Below are 24,099 nucleotides of genomic sequence, written 5' to 3'. Positions count from 1 at the left end.
CACTATTAATGAATTAACAATTAAGTCGGGAAACTATTAATGAATCAACAATTAAATCATGACACTATTAATGAATCAACAATTAGTCATACACTATTTAAGAATCAACAATTAAGTCATGACACTATTAATGATTCAACATTAAGTCATGACACTATTAATGAATTAACAATTAAGTCATGACCCTATTAATGAATTAACAATTAAGTCATGACACTATAAATGAATCAACAATTAAATCATGACACTATTAATGAATCAACAATGAAGTCATGACACTATTAATGAATCAACAATGAAGTCATGACACTATTAATGAATCAACAATTAAATCATGACACTATTAATGAATCAACAATTAAGTTATGACACTATTAATGATTCAACATTAAGTCATGACACTATTAATGAATCAACTATTAAGTCATGACACTATTAATGAATCAACAATTAAATCATGACACTGTTAATGATTCAACAATTAAGTCATGAAACTATTAATGAATCAACAATTAAATCATGACACTATTAATGAATCAACAATTAAGTCAGGACACTATTAATGAATCAACAATTAAGTCATGACACTATTAATGAATCAACAATTAAGTCATGACACTATTAATGAATCAACAATTAAATCATGACACTATTAATGATTCAAGATTTAAGTCATGACACTATTAATGAATTAACAATTAAGTCGTGACACTATTAATGAATTAACAATTAAGTCATGACACTATTAATGCATCAACTATTAAGTCATGACACTATTAATAATTCAACATTAAGTCATGACACTATTAATGAATCAACAATTAAATCATGACACTATTAATGAATCAACAATTAAGTCATGACACTATTAATGATTCAACATTAAGTTATGACACTATTAATGAATCAACAATTAAATCATGGCACTATTAATGAATCAACAATTAAGTCATGACACTATTTTAATGATTCAACATTAAGTCATGACACTATTAATGAATCAACTATTAAGTCATGACACTATTAATGAATCAACAATTAAGTCATGACACTATTAATGAATCAACAATTAAATCATGACACTATTAATGAATCAACAGTTAAGTCATGTCACTATTAATGAATCATCAATGAAGTCATGACACTATTAATGAATCACCAATTAAGTCATGACACTATTAATGAATCAACAATGAAGTCATGACACTATTAATGATTCAACATTAAGTCATGACACTATTAATGAATGAACAATTAAATCATGACACTATTAAGGAATGAACAATTAAGTTATGACACTATTAATGAAATCAACAATTAAGTCGTGACATTATTAATAAATCAACAATTAAGTCATGACACTATTAATGAATCAACAATGAAGTCATGACACTATTAATGTTTCATCATTAAATCATGACACTATTAATGAAATAACAATTAAGACATGACACTATTAATGAATCAACAATTATGTCATGACACTATTAATGATTCAACTATTAAGTCATAACACTATTAATGATTCAAGAATTAAGTCATGACACTTTTAATGAATTAACAATTAAGTCGTCATGACACTATTAATGAATCAACAATTAACTCATGACAGTATTAATGAATCAACAATGAAGTCATGACACTATTAATGATTCAACATTAAGGCATGATACTATTAATGAATCAACAATTAAGTCATGAATTAACAATTAAGTCATGACACTATTAATGAATCAACAATTAAATCATGACAATATTAATGAATCAACAATGAAGTCATGACACTATTAATAAATCAACAGTGAAGTCATGACACTATTAATGATTCAACATTAAGTCATGACACTATTAATGAATCAACAATTAAGTCATGACACTATTAATGAATCAGCAATTAAGTCATGACACTATTAATGAATCAACAATTAAGTCATGACACTATTAATGAATCAACAATTAAGTCATGACACTATTAATGAAATCAACAATTAATTCATGAAATTATGAAGCGAAAGTTCTGAAAGTCGCAAATGGGCGATAGGGTCAGGAGGTCATAACGCAAAGAGGGTTTAAGAAACAAATATAAAGGATCTTCTGACCTGGAAGTTATCACTAAGAAATTTTGGGAGTCTGTAATTATGGGGCTCCCAAACTTTGAACCACTTACAACCTAGTACAGTAATTCTAGAAAGTCTTGCATTCATTCCTACCATAAGGTCCATTCTTAGAGATGACAATAACAAAAACAACAATAACAAAATCCCTAGCCACAATTTTCGCAGGGGAGCTGAGCTTCCAGCATATCGGCTACCTTCATGTTTTTCCCGCTTCCTGTCTTCCGTCAGATCTTAAAAACTATTGAGGCTAGAGGACTGCAAATTGGTATGTTGATCATCGACCCTCCAATCATCACACATACCAAATTATAACCCTCTAGCCTCAGTACTTTAAAATTTGCTTAAAATTAGCCATAATCTTATTTCTGGCACCGTTTTAGATACCAACAACATAGGCCACCACCGGACCGTAGTGAAAGTTTCATGAGCCGCGGCTGAGAGTTTCATGGGCTTGGGCTAAAATTTTCATACAGCATTATATGCTTTAAAGAAAACTCGATTGCACCGTAGGAGCTTCGTCAAATTTTTTTTCCTGTCCATCTTTCTCTTTCACCTTCCTGCTTGCGATCATCACAATGGTTAATTAAGTATCATGGAAGGTTTTGCCATAGTGTGCCAAATACGTTCTTGAAATACAATGTAGGACAAATATTGCTGGAGAAATAAAACCTTTTAATGTTATCGGATTAGATTTTCATGCTTGATTTCAAGCACATTGCTTCAAATTAAAATGCTCGTACTTTTAATGCCTGGAATGTAATTCATTTTACTTTAGATATTAACACCATATAACTTCGTCCTTAATCCGAAAATGCAGTTTCAACTACATTTTCTTCCGTATAAAAACTACAAGAGCGTTGCGTGTAATTACTTCTTTTTTGTTGGAGTCTAAAATTCCCTGGAGGTTGAGTCCTATTTGATTTTGACCTTTCCAAGTTTTTTTGCTGTTCTGATATTCATTATAACATACCTATATAATATACTTAACCACACTCTCGTACATGCCTGCTTTCATGAGATAAATTCATCTTTGACGTATTCAGAGTTTGATGGTTTATGAAACGCAATTTGTAGGACTCTAATCTCCATTGCACCTTGCAAATCAGGTCTGTATTTTTGTCATTTGTTCAATATAACTTGAAAAATTCGGGAACCTCCCTACCAGTTTAAAACCTACACTTGACTTTTAGCCTAGAGTTCGGGAACATTATCATTTCGGAACAAAACCCGTTATTTAAGTCAATGCATGAGTTTTGTTTTTGACAGCTGCATCAAAATCAACCTTTAACCATGTAAATGCATCGATTTAGTCTTTTCGTAGAATTATTTAATTTTAATTAATACAGGAAACGTCTTGATAAGATTCTCAAAAGAAGAAGTGAGGAGCAATCTTCCATCTAACCTTCTGTAATACAAGCCTTTTGCATTCGTCGTGGCTTATATGCTTCAGATACCGAAGACCATAGCTGTGGCTCCTCCGCCTAACAGAAGGAAAAAAGAAAACCTCATTCTCCTCTTTTCTGCATACCTTTTCCTACCTCCCCTTTCGGTCTAGACAATTTAAGGTTGTTACCTTACAACTTCTTTTGGCCTGGGCTCGCCCACGCACGCACACACACACACATCTTTGGGGAAATATGCCCCGCATTTTCCCAAATTGAATTTTGGCGGAATTTTCAGCAAACGCTGCTGACCAGAGATAAGGATACCTCCGTTGTCATTACCATGCATTTGCTAGTGGGCAAATTCTTGGTTGAAAGGGGTAATTTATTTATAGCCAAACACAATGTGAATCGCACTATATATAAGTTTAAATGTGATCGAAAGTTCTGACGGAGCATTACTAAAGGATTGCTCTTCTGATATTTCATATTTCACTGTTTTTGTGTATTTTGTGTGTGTGTGTGTATATATATATATATATATATATATATATATATATATATATATATATATATATATATATATACAAAATACACAAAAACAATGAAAATATGAATATCAGAAGAGCAATCCTTTAGCAATGCTCCGTCAGAACTTTTATATATATATATATATATATCTTCCTAATATATAATGATATATATATATATATAAAATATATATATTAAAAATCTATATATAATAGTATATATATATACTATAGTGAAATAACTTGATGACGAAGTATATAAAACGTGATGCTATGTATAAATAAAGGTTTTTTGGTGTAAACTGTTAAAGATTTTATTGTGAAATTCAGATATATATTGGACCTAATTAATACTTTGGAATTCTATAAAATACCAACTGTTTTGAAGTACATAATAATGCTCTGACATTACATAGTTTATACAGGCACTTCACATAGTACCCTGCTCTTCCGTATAACTGGAGAATTGACTTGAGTAAAGTGTACCATGAATAGTTTCACAACAAAATTAACACAGAACATTTTCAAACAAATCTTTAGGTTAGTTTAGTAACAACCAACCACTTTTTTGCAGTAGCACTGTATTTATATTTTATTTTTCCTTGTTTAATATATTGCCATAGAGGAAGTAGCTGTTTCACAGAATACATAAGATATTTATTAAATTTTTTATTATACGTACTCTACCGTTAGATTTTTGACATTCAAAAGAATTTGTAAATATGCTGTGTAATGTTAGGTTTCACACTTAGCAGCGAACATATGAAATGAGTGATTTTTTTTTTTTTTTTAGCGCCTAGTTTGTTTTTTTTAGATCATTTATAGCCAGAAAACATCAGTGACCACATTCGTCACGACCCATGATTGCGTAAACAAATCAGTAATTCTGTGAATTTCAGTAATCACAATGAAAAACCTCGTGATCTTTACCACGCTGAACGCCACTTTCAAAAAGGCTGTCTAAACTATGCAAAGTTTCTCTACAAGTTAGGGTGCACCACAGGGAGGGAAAAAGAGGAAAATAACATTTCTATTTTTCCCACACCACATTGGTATTTCACTCTTCAAGAAGGCTGGCTTAAAATCCTACGTTACAATGCAAGACGGGCTGTTGTAGAAATAAAGGCAAATGGAATAAAAGATACTAAATTGCTTTCATCCCTACTCAGTTGTTTCCCTTCTTTACGATCCAACCGCTTGCCTGCTTCAGAATTCAAACCTCCACCTTAGGAAGTTTTTGCTTGTCCACAATTCATATTCAAGATGATCGTTTATTACGATGGATACCATACAGAAGGGAGCTTCGCTTTGTTACGCCAGATCCACGTATCTCGGAGAAACCTTTTCAAACCAAGTGCAAAGAGCAGAGAGCGGAGCAAAAAAATGGAAAGTACATAGCAGTCATTGAGTTCCCATACTTGATGGAGCCACGTACTTATAGTTGATGGCTTTCATAAACATTATGAATGGCTGTAACTTGTTCTCCTCGAGTGGTTAACATTTAAGGTTGGGTTCTCTTACTTACCGATGCCGCTCACGGACTCATAATCATGATAATGTCCGTTTCTTGTGTCGTTCCGTACACCGGCATCCAATGTCTGGCATTCAGTTCCTATATGTCTATGAAGAGAGAGAGAGAGAGAGAGAGAGAGAGAGAGCTTTATCCGTATATTATTTTGTGGTCTCAATATATCGCTAACACAGAGAGAGAGAGAGAGAGAGAGAGACCCAACATACATCACGGTCACGGGTTATGGGTATGGGTATAGGGGGGGATCGATGTAGATATAAACAGTGCATTTTGTACCTGATAGTTAACTGACTAAAGTGTGTTGGAGACAAAATTCGTCCTTACCAAACTAGTTAGTTCATTTTTCCTTCTTATATCATAGGGCAGGTGGAAGTTTTGTTTTATCTGTTACCCTCTCCCCCAGCTGATTTGAATCTGAAAATTACTGAATGTAAATTGTTTTTCTTCTTTCGTTTCTCTTGTGTGACCTGACTCCCCAGGGCTACAGCTGCTTGTCCAGTACAAAAGGTGTTACAGGAATTTCCAGCATTTTCTTTCTTTCTTCGGGAAGCTTTACAGACTATATCTTATTATTAGATTCCTCGTCTGTTTTTATGCGAGAACAACTTTTAACTTTTTCGGAGTTTTTCCTGGTTAACGTAATATCCACACTTTCGCACCAATGAATGGTAATGGAGGTGCTAATAGGTCCGTACGTTTTTCCTACTTTAAGTATAAATCATGACCGGAAACCTCTATAAATGAACTTAGCCAATTTTTCAATTTAATTTCAAAGGAAGAGAGAGAGAGAGAGGAGGAGAGAGAAGAGAGAAGAGAGAGAGAGAGAGAGAGAGAGAGAGAGAGAGTTTCTACTAGAGAGAAGCCGCTGAATTCCTGAAATGGCGAAAGTTTAAAAATTTTAACGTTTTCGAGTCCTGTTTACCGTTTAATATCCACACTTTCGCTACCAATGAAATTGTATGGAGTGCTAATAAAGGTCTGTACGTTTCCTACTTAAGTATAATCATGACGGAAACCATCTATAAATGACTTAGCAAATTTTTCAATTTAATTTCTGAGAGAGAGAGAGAGAGAGAGAGAGAGAGAGAGAGAAGAGAGAGAAGGAGACGAGAGACTGGGACGAGTAGATGAGACGAGAGAGAAGAGAGTTTTCTACTAGAGAGAAGCCTCTGATTCTGAATGCGAAGTTTAAAAAACTTTTAACTTTTTCGGAAGTCCTGTTACCGTAATATCACACTTTCGCTACCAATGAAATTGTATGGAGTGCTAATAAAGGTCTGTACGTTTCCTACTTAAGTATAATCATGACGGAAACCATCTATAAATGACTTAGCAAATTTTTCCCCAATTTTAATTTCTGCGAGAGAAGAGTAGAGAGAGAGAGAGAGAGGAAGAGAGGAGGAGAGGTTGTTTCTACTAGAGAGAAGCCTCTGATTCTGAATGCGAAGTTTAAAAAACAGGTTGAAAGAGAGAGAGAGAGAGAGAGAGAGAGAGAGGAGAGAGAGAGAAGAGAGAGACGAGAGAGAGAGAGAGAGAGAGAGACTAAAAATTCTTATTACGCTTATTCTCTTTAAAGATATATGGACTAAAACTCGGTAATACATGGGGGTCTAACCTAAAAAAAAAAGGGGGGGGGGAGGTATACCTATACCCTCCCCTGGAAAGTAATAATGTTATAGGTATGCAAAGTGGACTCAAGATTATGAAGGTAGAAGGGGAGAAAGCAGCACCCGATTAGTTACAAAATTTGCTGAATTGCTGTGCACATTTTCTTCTCCTTTGCGTATCATCATTTATATTTTGTGTAATGCAGAGTAATTGAAATGGGAAATGCATGAGCGGTAACTGATTTCACATCCAGGAAGCGCAAGAAAGCTTGCAAGATATTTGGTGAAAGCGCGGTATTTGAAATGGAATCGATGGATGTCGTCATGAGGAGCAGCTATAAGGCTCTGATGCTTTTTTTGCATTTATTCTTTATCTTTGATTTCCCAGCCGTGAGTCAGATGACCGGGCATTCTGCTTGCAGATGAAAGATCAGTTTTTGCAGCACTGTGTTTCTTGTCCAATTTTCGAACCGGATTTTCCCCCATTTTTTTCCCCGCAAAAAACTTTGCATGGTCTCTCTCTCTCTCTCTCTCTCTCTCTCTCTCTCTCTCTCTCTCTCTCTCTCTCTCTCTCTCTTCTAAACTTATCATGCAATTAATTCATTCCTTTTCGCGTCGCACAGAATATTTTCCTTTCATTTTAAGAAAATAACCTGGCTATGTACAGATTTCCCGGTCTAAATTTATATTGAATTGAGCTTTCCGAGCAAACTAAAAATGGGAAGTATGAGCAACTAATGTGAGTGCGGTATAGGATGCGACATGAATGTAAATACAAATTCAAATAATTTACTAATAGGACTGTACAAACTTTGAACTTTAAACTACATCAGATTTTATCTTATCCTAAGCCTATTGGATACAAATGCAAATAATCTACTCCCAGTTATTTTAAGCTTCATAAACTATTAAAGACGTTCGACCACTGTAGTAGTGTCTTTCGTAACCGACGAATTTAATGTTAAGGTGTGATATCCATGAAAATATATTACCATATACTTTTCGTCAATCGTTGATTGCGAGGTGAGTAACTCCAACGTAGGAAAGAAAACTGAGGTAAATGGAAAGGATGAACAAAAATGATAAGTGACTGTGATTTACATCATTAAATATTTTTTAATAAAGACTAAAATCAGTTGCAGAACTTTTTGGAGTAGAAAGTTTTTCACACCCGCCATATATAATTATTCAAACACGTCACTGTATATGTATTCCTGACAAGCAGCTAGTAACAGATTAGGAACATAAATTATGTACTTGGAGGTTTATAATTAGAGTTTATAATAATGAGGCAAATGCTAAGTTCTCTATCACATAAAATGAAATGATACCAATTTCCTTCGTCACAGAAAATGATTGACAGACAAGTGCGTGGTGGAGGAAATGAGCGAATCAGTCTTGATCTCAGGAAGACTGAAGTAGAGAACGTTTGAATTAGAGAAAGTTCAAAGCAATGCAATAAGTCACGTTAGAGAGTAGTTTTCAAATGATATTAGGATAATTTCGATCAGTTGTCTGTAACAATGATTTGCTTGCCTTGGAGACTAGAGTAATCTGGGAGAGGTGCTCAGATCCATGTCTGGCTTAAATGTCTTCTTTTTTCTTGAAAAATTCTAGATTTAAATCATAAATACTTACGTCTGATAGGAATAACTCTTAAAGAAGCAATGGAATATCTTATGAATAAAGGTGCATCATCGGCACCTCGGATATCAACCATATAACAAAAAGGGAAATGTGGTTTGCACTCATTCTGAAAAGAAACTTGACTGCTGCCGGTTTGATATCGTAGCCACATGGACCCCGATATTTTAAGAAAAATTGCATCAAAATTATTTTAGTTAGCCTTGTTCATATAAAACTAGCAATGAACTCTCTCTCTCTCTCTCTCTCTCTCTCTCTCTCTCTCTCTCTCTCTGTCATTGTGTGTGTATGTGCGTGAAAAACCCAGTTTTTCGTAAGGGGGAACGAATGTTTTGCTTTTCATACAATAAATTTTTTGTTCACCTTTCTCATGCAAGAAAACGCGTTATGCTGTGACCTGATTTTTCTTCATCAGGTGTAAAAATTGCCAAGATATCTTGTTTGAAAATTATACAAAAAGGGAGGTTTTCGACTCAGATGATTTAAAAAGATGGAAGAAATGATGGTAAGCTTTGGGAATGACAATTTCGTTCATAAAAAATATTATTATTAAAGGCCAAGATCGTATTAAAAAAATGTGAAACAAGGCACGAAAAGTGGACCGGATCTGGAGCAAACACACACACACACACACACACACACACGAGCACATATAAAAAAACTGACATCATGCCCGAACTCCAATACATACAGATATACACATGTGTAAATAAGTAAATAAATAGATTAATGCTTATATTATACATGTCCTATGGCACATACATATATATAATATTATATAATATCTATATAATATATATTATAAATATATATTATATATATATTATATATATATATGATATATAGATATATAGATATATATAGGATATAATCTATATATTATATATATATAGTATATATATATATATAATATATATATATAGATATATATATCAGGCATATATAGATATTATATATATAATATTTAATATATATAATATATATATATTAATATATATATAGGTATATTATATGTATGGATATTATAGATATATATATAATTTAATTATATATATATATATTTATATATGAATATACATATATCGAGTACCGTCTTTTTGTGGTTCATGCAACTAATGGTGGCCACATAGAGGCGCAATAAATGAGCCAAAAAAGTCAGTATCTGCGCATCATATTGTAATAATTTCCACATATTTGTCTGTTCTTTTATTTGCTTTTGCAGTATATTTTGTAAATTGTAAAGAGACTTTATGGAGACAGGTATATATATACCCTATGTATATATATATATATATATATATATATATATATATATATATATATATATATATATATATATACGTATATATATATATATATATATATATCTATATATATATATATATATATTTATATTTATATACATATACATATATATATATATATATATTTATATACGTATACATATATATTATATATTATATATATATATCTATATATACATATATATATATATATATATATATATATATATATATATATATATATATATATATATATATCCCACATATCCACAGGTGAAAAATAAGAGACAGGGTGTAGGTCCTGACCGGTTTCGGCTTTATTTTCAAGCCATTGACAAAGGACTGATACATAGTATTAGAATTCACAAGTATATATATTACAGAGACAGTACTGACGAACATACACACAACCGTTTGAGACAGCAGATCCACCCACAGGCAGGTGTCAAGGTAGGAGTGTCTTTCAAAAATCATTTGGCTAAAATTTACAATAAATTCTCAAGGGATACTACCGCTTAGGGTACAAGTCCACACCTGACAGGTGTCAGGGAGGCGGGGTTGAACATCTCATTACCACTACTGCCCCCTTTACTGTGTTTACAAATATAATAATCCTATTTCCATATATCTCTACAGCCTACCTTAAAATTTAAACAGTTTACAAATTTCTTTTGTTATTAAAGGATCAAGTTTATACATTCCTTGACTGATGTTCATATTATTATTGTAACTTTCTTTTATAAAACTGGATTCAATGATATACCTTTCCAATGCATTATTAGAACACACCAGCTTTTTTGCCCCTTCCCAGTTAATAGCATGATTGTTCTCACTAAGATGTACAAATATACCACTATTTCCCTGTGCATATCTCACACATTGTTTATGTTGTTCTATTCTTTTTTCCAGTGTTTTCCCCGTTTGACCAACGTAAAAGCTGTCACAAGACTTACACGGTATTTTATATACACATCATTTAGCATTGTCGGGGGAGTTCTTAATAAGTACCTGTTTCATTGTTTTATTGTTTTTAAATACTACATTAACATCAAAATTCTTCAGGAGATGTGGGATATCTTTCATATTATTATTATAAGGTAGTACAAGCAAATTTTTGTTGTTGTAAGGTTCTTTTTGGTTTTGATACATGGTCTTTTTTGCCGCTTCTAATGCATTGTTTAGTACATTATCTGGATATTTCAGTTTCTTGCCTGTATTCCGAATCTTATCTATCTCCTCATCTATATATTCTGGGCTAAATACCCGTAGTGCTCTTAAAAACATGGATGCAAACACTGATCTTTTAACCTTATTGTTTTGTCCAGAATAGAAATGTAGTACATAGGAAGAAATATTAGTAGGTTTTCTGTAAACACTATACTTAAACCCACTACTATTTCTCAGCATGAGGACATCCAAAAGGGGTAGGCATCCATCTTTTTCTATTTCCATAGTAAATTTAATTGGTGGTACTAATTGATTTAACCTGGCAAAAAAGTTATTTACATCTTCGTTCCCTGGCTATACACAAATTATGTCGTCAACATATCTAAACCAAGGTACATTGCGTGGAATTATATTGTTTAAAATTTTCTTTTCAAAAAATTCCATATATAAATTACTTAGCACTGGGGACAGAGGGTCTCCCATTGGCATACCAAAATTTTGTGAGTAGAATTTTCCATTAAATTCAAATTTAAAGTCTTTAACACTCCTACCTTGACACCTGCCTGTGGGTGGATCTGCACTCTCAAACGGTTGTGTGTATGTTCGTCAGTACTGTCTCTGTAGTATATATACTTGTGAATTCTAATACTATGTATCAGTCCTTTGTCAATGGCTTGAAAATAAAGCCGAAACCGGTCAGGACCTACACCCTGTCTCTTATTTTTCACCTGTGGATATGTGTGATAAACGAATCATGTGCTAAAGTTATTATAATCATATATATATATATATATATATATATATATATATATATATATATATATATGTGTGTGTGTGTGTGTGTGTGTGTGTGTGTGCGTGTGTGTGTGTGTGTGTATTGTTATATGCATACACACACAGAGTCGGGTAGAGGGCATGAGAAATCATGCAGTATCAGTATTATGTGCAACATGATATATGTCGACTTAGACGGTTAGAAATTATGACGAACCGACAGATAGAGAGTAACTCGGAGGGGCAGACTATTCTGAGGAGCTTTAGCCATGTACAGAAGTGAAGCTAAAAAAAATAATTATTAATTGAGCTCTGGCTACAGACATCAGTCGAATTCAATAACATTTTACTACTTGCCCTTGCCACTGTAACGAAGTGATAATTATTTTGTAGTTGAATAAACTAAAATGTATAAAATTTACCCATCACATTCACCAGTAACCTGTATATGTAATGGCCAAACAGAGATGCCTTAACTTTTCGAACTTCTTACACTTTATTAAATTAGAGATGCATGTTTCCGGTGAATGAGGCCGCTAGATTTTATAGTCCAACCTTTAATGCAAGAACCTCTAACCCCTTAGGATTTTAGGCTTCCAGTATGAGAGAGATTCCTCAACAAAATGTGTGAGGAAATCGAGAAGTTCAGACGTCATTGTTCATATATACAAAATGTATATATACATATATATATATATATACACAATATATATACACATTATATATACACACACTTACATACATATAGGTATCCCTAAGTATATACCAGACATGTAGAAATTTTTGTGTGCCAACCTCTTTGTGAGTACAGGATGCCAGTTCTTCCACACAAAGTATGTTGGTGTAATTGGTACTCGTGAGAACATTTTTTTCTCTAGTCACAAGAACTACATTGCTTAGGTGATTCTAACCATTTTGCCAACAAGAAAGTGGAAGAGTTCTGATTTGATTGTGCTGTTACGAAGGAAACACTTCCAATTTGGTGGAGTTTTGCTCTTTTCTGTAACTATCCTCCTGATGGCCTTTCCTCATTTTGATCTGGCTTCTGACTTTAGACTGCTATCATTGATGTACATAATAATTTCAGAAAAAGCCACAGGATATAACTCTTTCCATTGATCATGGCGATTCTTCTCTTCTTTATTGCATTAAGATGTGCTCCCTCTGAGTTGTATAAGTCTACCAAGTATCATGGGTGATACTTCAGTTCTCGAGCAACGACATCACCAGCACTTAACTTTGTTAGGAGGCTTTTATGGTTTAGGGTCTTGGCACAATGGTTGAGCCTTTATTCAGCTGCACTGTCATTGCTTGTCTTAATTTTGTTATTTGTCCTCTTCTTCACATAAAAAAGCATTATACCTTTGGAGGGTTTGAGGTTCTTGATCTCTTCCCATGGTCTTCTTCTGTGCTTGATGTCCTGGGAGTCGCTGTTCTCTTCTGTGCTCTTTTCAATTTAGTATTATTAAACAAAAGTCTCCAGCTGTAATGATATTTTGTTTTATTTCGTATCAGTGTAGTTTGGATGCTGTCTCCATCATCCAACCCTGCTGGATCAAATGATATTGGCATAGCAATAGAAGTATGAAACAATGGTACAATTTTGTAAGATTAACATATCCAACAGAGTCCTGTTTCCTCTGAAATAAGCTAATAAGTGAAATTAGTGTTTCATCACTTTTGCCCTCTTGACAAAGACAACATTTATTCCAGGCAATTTGCATGTTTGGTTTTGCATCCCTGATACTCTGAGCTCAAGTAGAGTGGGCCGAGGGTTTATCTTTTTACCACCTTTGTTCGAGCCTTTGTTCTACACCTAACCGAGTCATTCACCCAATATCATGTAAATCCCATGCTATCTGTACACCATCTGGATAACGTTAAAGCCCCTTTCATCCTTGGCTCAGCTCTCCCGGGCTGGCACATCCTGTCAGTTCAGATGCGTTATCAAATTTCTTTGGGGCTGAGTAGATAACATTTGGGATACTGAATTTGCAGTTTAGCTGATACTGAACCCCATGCTGAGTTTCACAGCAGTATTCGTCACCAATATGCCCCGGTAGTAAGCGACTGACACTCTTGGCTCTACCTCCATAATTTAATTTTAGAGTATTCCTTCTCATATATGAATAATCATTACTCTGATATTGAGCTTCATCTGCCCAAAACAACAGGTTATTTTGGTAGCAAAACCTACCATTTACCCCATTGCTGTCTGCATAATCCCCCCTGCCTCAGGAACAATAGCGTTGACTGCAAGATCGACTATGTAGTTTGTAACCCTCTGGGACATTATATAGACGGGAAGAGCTTATCCCCTCTGCCTTTCCTTCATTAGTAGCCTTTTTTAATAGCAAAGTTGGAAATAAATGGACACAGATCTGTGTTTTTATGGTTATGGCTGTATTTGGTGTATTGGCAGCCATCTCGAACAAAAATAGCGGTCATATTGGAATTTTTGATGGCTAGCATTTTTTTCTCAAAAAGTGATGTACAGAGTATATTCATACAAACTCCAACTGTACTGCTGCCAGACACTTATAGCTACCACGCTCAACAGTGCACAGTCATACACAAGAACTTGCAATTGTACCCTTACAAAATGCAACACATACAGGCACTCGAGCTAAAGGATAAACCAGCAGCTCATTAATATAATTTTTGGCCAGAATCGCTCGTATCATGGGAGGCTGACTGGCCTGACATCCGTCCGAGGTCACGAACTGCAGTCGACTGAGAGAGATACTGGTTGTCTTGGAATCACGGGGCTTCCAAATACCGCCTCGGGCACTGCCTGAAAAGTGATCACAACAACCAGCAAATTGGGAAGGAAAAAGAGGTCTTATTGTAGAGGTCCCTAAGATCCATCTCGAAGCCTAGCTATTCTTGTGACTTGCCTCTCTTACCCTAAGCTTCCGTCAGACCGGAAATGTCTCCCTAGCCTTCCTAGGACATGCTCTCTCCCAACATCAGTTGCTTTAGGAGAAGGCATGGCTGCCGTTTTCCAAATCAAACTAATTTATTAATTACTGGGTAGACGAAGAGATCTATAAACGTCACAGCTCCCCCTGTTAAGAAGGCATTCACTCCCTTTCGGGCGTGAAGGTCTTGGCTTAAATAAGTTGATCGTCTCGACTACCCAGTTCTCCTACTCTAACTTGAAGTTTTTAGAGCAGCGATACAGCTAACTACAGTGGCCTCCCTAACTTATATGGCGGAGATGCTGAAGGTACCTAACTTAATGTAGTAATGTAGTCTAGCCTAAGTAATAACTACGGGTTGTCTGTGACGACAGTCTACTCTACCCCTAGATAAGGTTACTTGAAAATTCTACTTGCTACTAACCTAATGCCCTGGTACTAAATCATTAGCCTAACCTACTCATTACAGTTAATTCGAGACGCAATCATTCCAGAGTGTGGTACGCACAGCAGTGGTTCAGCGACGGAATTGTTAAAGTACATGATGTGAGGTAATGATGCGTGAGGATGATGAGTGGTTAGTTGACCAGGATGGAAATGCAATGAGGTAATTATGACATTTACATGAGTGTTAGTATCACAATTTCTAGGGGTTAGAGGGTTAGTTTACTGGCAGAGATCAGGCTGGCTACCTTCTCTGGGTAGGTGTCAAGGAGAGCATGTGGCTCTTGGGTTAGTTTGTTAATGATTGGTTATGTCCCTTCTTCTTCTTCTTCTTATTCCTCCAGGACCTGGCTATACCAGTCCTAGGAGTAGACGGAGGCACCGACTCTGGGGTAAGGCCAGGAACGCCGTCAGGAGCAGAGGCAGTGGTAGCCTGAGGGATTGCAGGAGAACACCCTACTTCGGTATCTGCAGCAACCGTCGTAGAGGTGGAACCTACTGCAGTGGAGGCCCTCACTTCAGCTGCTGCGACAGCCGTCGTAAGGGGAAAACTCCAGGCTGACTCCGTGTCGGGCAGTTCCTGGTTTTCCAGAGGAGGTATGAAGGTGAGGTCTGCCGGAGGTTCATCCTCGGGCGACAGAGGTGAGGCTGAAGAAGAATTATGGGCTGGAGATTGGCCATGGGCTGTGGTAAGCTCCATGCCTGTGGGAGGATCTCCTGTAGGAGGATCCTTGATTAGGTTAGGCGCCGGCACTAGCTCGGGGCCAGGCGCAGAGGTCAAGTTCTTTGGTGGCTCTACGTTGGTTAGCTGGATGGAGCTTGGCACTGCCCAGTGCCTGCCAAGTGGCACTGGCAGAGTGTTGAGGTCGACTGGACCTGTGGCGGGTACCGGAGGTGCAATACCTCTCAGCGGGCCCTTGGTAATGGGAGACTTCAGGTCATGCCCTGGGATGAGGTCGTAACCTCCTGGAAGGTCGCTTGCAACTGCAAGTGTACATACCTTGGTAAGGTGAGGTCGTACGACTCTCAATTGGATGGTGGGAAGGATCATCTTACTATGATTGATGCCTTCAATCGTGATCAGTTGCCGTCTATCGACGGTAGCCCCTCGGGGGAATTGATCTTCCCGTATCAGGGAGATTTGAGCGCCGGAGTCATCATCAAAGGCTCTGACATGGCTTGGTGGATAATGACCTTGAGGGGTGCGACGGTTATAGGGCCCTGAGCTGGGGGTCTTAGTAACAAAGGATTGGTAACTGCCATTGCGATGGCAGGAATAATGTAATTCGCGCACCCTACATAGTTGGTAGACATGTGACCCTTGCGGCCACAGTCTCGGCAGAACGGAAAACTGGTTCGAGAACTTCTTCTGTGGCATTGGACGGTAAGGCTGAGATGCCCCCCACAGATTGCGAATCTGTGGAGTCACCAAGGCTGGCAGTGTGCTCTGGCGCACCAGGGTGAAGAGTCCTCTCTGGCCGTGATTTGATGTGGTGAGGTAGCTTGGCCCTGGAGTGGTGTGGGGAAGGGACATCCCCAGAGGAGGTCCCGTCCCAATAGGAAACCTACTCCATGCCGAATTGTAACGCACTACACCTAGGCGGTGAGGTTTGGTGCACCAAGGAAGTGGTGACCTGCAGGACGACTGTGGGAACGGTCTTGGACTGCCCTTCTGACCCAAGTCATGGCCCACCTGATGTGCTCGTCGACGGTGGCACTGGGTGGCACTTGGTCCCTGTCTATGAGACACAGATCGGTGCCGGTATCTACCGTAACTGGCAGAGTCACAGGTAGGGTAGAGCCATCCAGGGGTGCCACTGTGACTGAAGGTTGGTCCACACCCCGCTCAGGGTGAGACCTGGACTCGGGCATAACGGCCGAGGGGGTTGTGGCACTGATCAGGTGGACGTGCCTGGTCGAAGGCACGTGCTTGGGGCACCCGGGATATCCAGGGGAGAAGTGCCCTGTAGCCCCACAGGCTCTGCAGGAGTCCCTCTGCTGGGCTGGTCTCTGTAAGGCATCTGACTGGTCTTGAGAGGAGGCTGAGGCACCATTCGGTGGCCTAGGAGGGTTCTGAGGAGGTTTGTGGCTCGCAGCGCTCTTGAGGCGGCACTCTGCTGCGAGGTGACCCACTTTCTTGCAAACGTTGCAAGTCCGTGGGTGTCCTTGGTGGGCGTCCTTTGGCCGTGTGGATCCAGAGAGAGGACCGGGTGGCACCATGCGTCGGTGGGTGGTGCTGTGAGAGGGGTTGAAAGTCTCCCAGTCATCAGCCAGGCGACAAGCTTCCGCAAGTGTCTTGGGTTGCTTGTCGTTAAGGTGCACTGCGAGTGGCCCAGGTACACACTGGTAGAGGTCTTCCAGCATGATCCTGTTAAACAGGTCCTGGAACTCGGTGCACGACATGGCCTCGAGCCAGCGCTTTCCGGCTTGGATTTTGTGGTAGGAGTAATCTCCCCAGGCCCAACCAACTTCCTTGGCCTGACCTCGGAAACGCTGCCTCCACCTCTCTGGGGTGATCTCATAGGCCTTCGTAATAACCCGGCGAAGAACATGAAAGTAAGAGACAAAGTAAGAAATTAACCTTAAACCTAATTAAATTACACACTTGAATAACGGGTAAACATACATTAGGACAATGGAAAAATAAATATCATCACGTTAACAACAATTAAATATTGTTCCATTAATCCTATGGTTCATAGAAAGTCGTCTCTCTTAGCATCACACAGCGAAGTGTCGTCTCCAACGGTAAATTCCAGTAGTGCCACAAAGTAGGAAACACCCAAGACAAGTCGTCTCTATAGGTGAGAATAGTTATGACAAACACACAGTGTCTGAGGTCTTACCCTTTTCTCCGCCCCTTGGAGGCCGCTTAACGACTCCAGAGGTTCAGCAAGATGAGGGCAAGGGCAATGACGGGCGAGGTTCGCCTCCAAAAGTACGTATGGCAAGGAAGGGCACCACACAACCGCGAAGTATACGCCTTGCAAAGGAAGGGCATCACACGATCCCTTACACAAACTGAAGAGACGCCAGCAAAAGTACTGTTCATAGGGGATGGCAAGGAACACCTCCAAGATGCCACCAGCTGCAAAACGTCGAGGGCGTCTTCATAACATTCGTGCAAACTTCCATAAGCCGTCAGAAGATCTGGGAGCTGGAAACCTCATTATAGGGAGCCGTTAACTGCCGTTTCATCACTCCAAAGGTCCCCACATCACCAGCGGAGATGAAAACAAAACAGGTGACGAACAGCCGAAACACCACCAAACATGAAAAGATTAAGACACTCACATGGGTGACGTACCAATTAAAACTACAACTCCCCTTTGGGGGGAGGAAAAGACCCCAAGTCCAGCCTTCAAAAGACATACGTAAACAAAACTGGACAAAACAAACAGAAACTTACTTTAATGGGCGAAGTCAAAAGCATAGCAAAGATACAAAGTATGTATAAGTGAATCACGAAAGTTTGGAACGTGATAAATGCATAAATAAAGGTATAAATAAAGGTTTATCTTTCCTTCTTGGATTTATATATATATATATATATATATATATATATATATATATATATCTTTTATTATATATATATATATATAATCTATCTTTAACTTTAAATGGACATTATGTCTGTCCGTCTGTCTGTCATTCAATCACGGCCAAACGGCTGGTCCGATGGGCATGAAACTTGACAGGGTTATAGTGGGGACCCCTAAGATGGGTTATTTATGGGTCTCAAGCAGCAAAAGGCACCAAAGTTGCTGGACGTGGCGGGGCGCTTTCCCCCGAAAATGGGCTGGTTCAGCCCTTAGACTTGATAACGTTACGAATTTATCATACCTAATTTTCGGTAGAGATAGTAAATAATGACTTTCGATTTTCGGTACACGTACTAAATATGACTTACTATCGAATACCATGAGGATAAAACATCAATGGCGCCAAAGGAGCTCTGGGTTGGGCAGGGTGTGAGAGAGAGAGAGTGAAAAGGAGAGTAGAGGGGGTGTTATGGAAAAGAAAGTGGGTAAGAAACCGAAAAGGTTGGGGGTAGAGAGAGAGATAGAGAGAGAATTTATCAGTTGCCTTTCAGAGTTACCCTGTGCAGGTGAGAACAGTAATTTCTGGAAAAAAAGGGACAGTTCACCACAAGGTGGTGCAAGGAAGCTTCTTTGAGTTCTTCGGAGTTTTTCCCGTAGCAACGCCTGGTTGGTTAGCTAGTATACCTGATATATATATATATATATATATATATATATATATATATATATATATCTATATATATATATATATATATATATATAAAGTCATATCACATTAAACCGTGATTCATCTACATATATCGAGCTACAAATGTCCTTTATATCTAATTCGCTCTACCTCGGAATTAATATATTTTCACATATGTTTAACCAGAGAGGAATTTATTTCTCGATAATAGAGTTGCCGGCCGACGGGCACGAACCATCGACATCTTCAATTCCAGGACTGGCAGTGAAGCGGTGGCGGGGTGGGCTAAGGCTTCACTGATAGTCCTGGAATTGAAGGTGTCGATGGTTCGTCCCCGTCGGCCGGCAATTCTATTATCAAGAAAAAAAATTCCCCTTCGGTTAAACATATATGAAATATAATTCAGAGGTAGAGCGATTTAGATATTAAAGGACATTTGTAGCTCGATATATATATATATATATATATATATATATATATATAGTATATATATATATTTTATGAAAAAATGGTATATTGTATATATATATATTATATATATAATAATATAATATATTATTAATATATACTATATATATATATATATTATAATATAATATGGTATATCTTCTCTATCTTATATATAGATATATATATTTATACATTAGATATATCTTATATATATATATATATATATATATATATATATATGCATATATGTTATATATTATATATATATATATATATATAGATTTTTTTTTTAGATTTATCTTCCCCGCCACTGGGCCATGGCAATATATATATATGCACTGGCCATGGCATATATATATATATATATATATATATATCTATATATATATATATATATATATATATATGCATGTATATGTATATATATATATATATATATATATATTATATAATTATATATCTAGATGTTTATATATATATATATATCTATATCTATATATATATATATATATATATATATATCTTTTATATATATATATATATATATATATACTATATTTATATATATATATATATATAAATATATATCTATGCATGTCTATGTATATATATATATATATATATATATATATATATATATATATAATATATATATCATATATATATTATATATAGATACACATATATATATATGTTAACTAAATTATATTAATAATTTTTTAGTATGAGCCTGAGGACTTGAGCGGAGGCTCGAATACGTCAAACAGAAATAATTGAGGAAGAACAAGGGGAATTACTTGAACTTACCGTAAAACTGATTTATGATGAATATTTACTCTAGAGGAACAGGTCGCCAGAAACTCAGCTAAATACTTTACAGTTATTTATTTACAAAAGGCTCGTACTGGCCTGGAGAAAAATAAATGCTATTGGTCCCCACGTGGACTTATAATCTCTCACAAATGGATAATAGATGGCTCAAAATGGAATTGATAAAAGCTGGTTTCATAATCTTGCGGGAATGCAACATTTGCGGTCAGACAGACTTTGCACGTGACTCAGGGAATCTGGAAAATAGGATCCCAGATTACACAAGATAAAAGAAAAAAATGACTTCTTGCTTTGGTTAAGGATAATTAGTTCTCTAACACTGGGACAAAGGAACTCTAATGTTTCACTGGGGTATGCACTGAAGGCTTAGTCTTTAACAAGTCACAAGGGGGAGCACGTGGTCTGATGAGGACAAAGGGCTTTGATGTAGGAGGGATAAAAATGAGACTTGAAAATGAAATTAGCAAGAGTCGTATGGTAGTAAAAGGTGCTGGTTTGGAGTTTACACTTTTAGACGTACCTGGATACAATATTCAGTGTGGGCCCTTTGTGGAAAAGTGTGGCGTCCGGCTTGGTCTTAGGTCTGGGCGCGCCAATAACGCCGTTAGGCTTAAGTGTGGGAGGCTGACTGGCCTGACATCCGTCCGAGGTCACGAACTGCAGTCGACTGAGAGAGATACTGGTTGTCTTGGAATCACGGGGCTTCCAAATACCGCCTCGGGCACTGCCTGAAAAGTGATCACAACAACCAGCAAATTGGGAAGAAAAAAGAGGTCTTATTGTAGAGGTCCCTAAGATCCATCTCGAAGCCTAGCTACTCTTGTGACTTGCCTCTCTTACCCTAAGCTTCCGTCAGACCGGAAATGTCTCCCTAGCCTTCCTAGGACATGCTCCCTCCCAACATCAGTTGCTTTAGGAGAAGGCATGGCTGCCGTTTTCCAAATCAAACTAATTTATTAACTTACTGGGTAGACGAAGAGATCTATAAACGTCACAATATATATATAGTATATATATATATACTATATATATATATATATATATATATATATATATATATCTTTATATATATATGCATGTATATGTTATATATATATATATATATATATATATATATATGTATATATATATATATATATATATTTATATATATATATCTATATATTTATATATCACAACTGGCTTGAGCTAGTCACCATTTTGAGCTAGAGTTCACAAACGAAATTTTGTTCTAAATTCCGATGATTGTATTTCATCGATCATTTTGACCCTCCTTACACTTATGATCAGCACGCCAGTTATGTATAAACACACACACATAGATATAATATATTATATATAATATATATGTATATATATATATTCATATATGTGTGTATGTATGTATAATTGTATTGCTGATCATTAGTGTAAGGAGATCCAAAATGGTGACTAGAACAAGTAAGTCAGATGTGATACCTCTCACTATCAGTATTGAAATCGCTCGTATTGAAAATGATATAAAGCTGGACATTGGTGAGACTACAAAGGAAGAAAAAGACGGAGCGTGTGTGCATGAATGAGAAAAGGACTAAACCAGACATTGGTATCAGGTCACTGAATACAACTAAGAAAAAACGAAAAAACTCCCAGTAACGAAAACACGAACACAACATTGTCAGATCACTTGATTGAATGAAAGTAGCGCATCTACCGAAAAAATAACTCCTTGAAATTGGGGCAAGGAACTCTAATTGAGCGTGAAGGGAAAGGGTACGGAAAGCAATTTTCTTTTGTTGATTCTTGACGAATCAGATGCCGAGATCAGACAGATAAGAGGCAAATAAAATTAGAGTAATGATCAAGATTCCCTAAGTGGAACTGGATAACTGAGAGTAGCCATTTTCATCAACAAGAAATATAATAAATAAGTTGCTGACAGCTAATGCCATTAGCAATTGGCTGCCCGTTTATTGACTGCTGAGATTTAGCATACAAGCTGGCTTGGGAATATACTCCATGCTTTTTTTTATACTAGAGAGAATAGCAACCCCAATTCCGGTACAAAACTTAATAGATTTTAAGGTCCTCACTCTCTCGGTGTTCGCACAGGCATAAACGTACCCACACGCACATATGTTTTATATATATATATATATATATATTATATATATATATATATATATATATATATATATATATATATATATGTATATATGTATATGTATTTATATATATATATTATATATATATATATATATATATATATGTGTGTGTGTATGTATGTATGTATATGTATGTAGTATGTATGTAAATGGTTATAGATATAACACACGTGCGTGCATATCTCTCTGTGTGAAAGAGCGAGTTATGTGTATATATTTCCGTTCACAAAGCCAGAATTTTGTGAATAGGCATTCATATACAATCAAATTTTTTATTTACTAACTCAATTCAGCTCGGAGATAAAAAGCGGACGACCATCACGAAGACCCACCCTGGTTCCTTTTATCTCAGAGGCCTTCTCATGTAAACATGGGTATCCATACAACCTTGTTTCAGGAGATAGGAAAAAGCCATAGGTAGGAAAGATTTATAGAGACCTGCTATCTCTTCTCTCTAGGAAAACGACTCTCAAAGGAACCGAGGCAATGTTAGGAGGCCTCTGTGATAGTAGGACTGAGAGGGCATGCAGAGGAGAGGTTTACGTAGATGTAGTTAGTCCTACGTGGTAGAGGTCATCTTGATTTAACCATTACTCATTCGCCTTCCGGCAAAAATAAAAATTCGTTTTCTAATACTTCTACTATTAACAGCAATTACGTCAGTAATGCCCCCGCCAGTTAGGGGGGGAAAGTCTAATACTCCCGATTTCCTTTACGCACAAAGATTTCAACCGTATGCCCTTACTTATCCATTATCTCGCAAAAGAGGATACATAAAATGTCAGCCCCCCCCTCCCCCCAAGAAAAAATACTTTGGATTTCCATGAAATCTATCAGTGTTGAGATTTATTTCCGTCTTCAAAGTACAATTTTTTTTCTTGTAAAATTAATCCTTTTCATGAACAAAAATATTGTTTTTGTTTCGAAATCTATTGTCTTATACATCCAAACTTGTATGTGCGATGATTCTGTTAATAACGAAAAGCATAGTTTCTTTCGTTCAACTTAATCCAAATCATATTTTGCCATTTATTTAACTACAAA

This window comes from Macrobrachium nipponense, chromosome 1 (genome assembly GCF_015104395.2).
Source record: "Macrobrachium nipponense isolate FS-2020 chromosome 1, ASM1510439v2, whole genome shotgun sequence".
NCBI classification, from domain to species: domain Eukaryota; kingdom Metazoa; phylum Arthropoda; class Malacostraca; order Decapoda; family Palaemonidae; genus Macrobrachium; species Macrobrachium nipponense.
Note: the sequence above shows the minus strand (reverse complement) of the source record.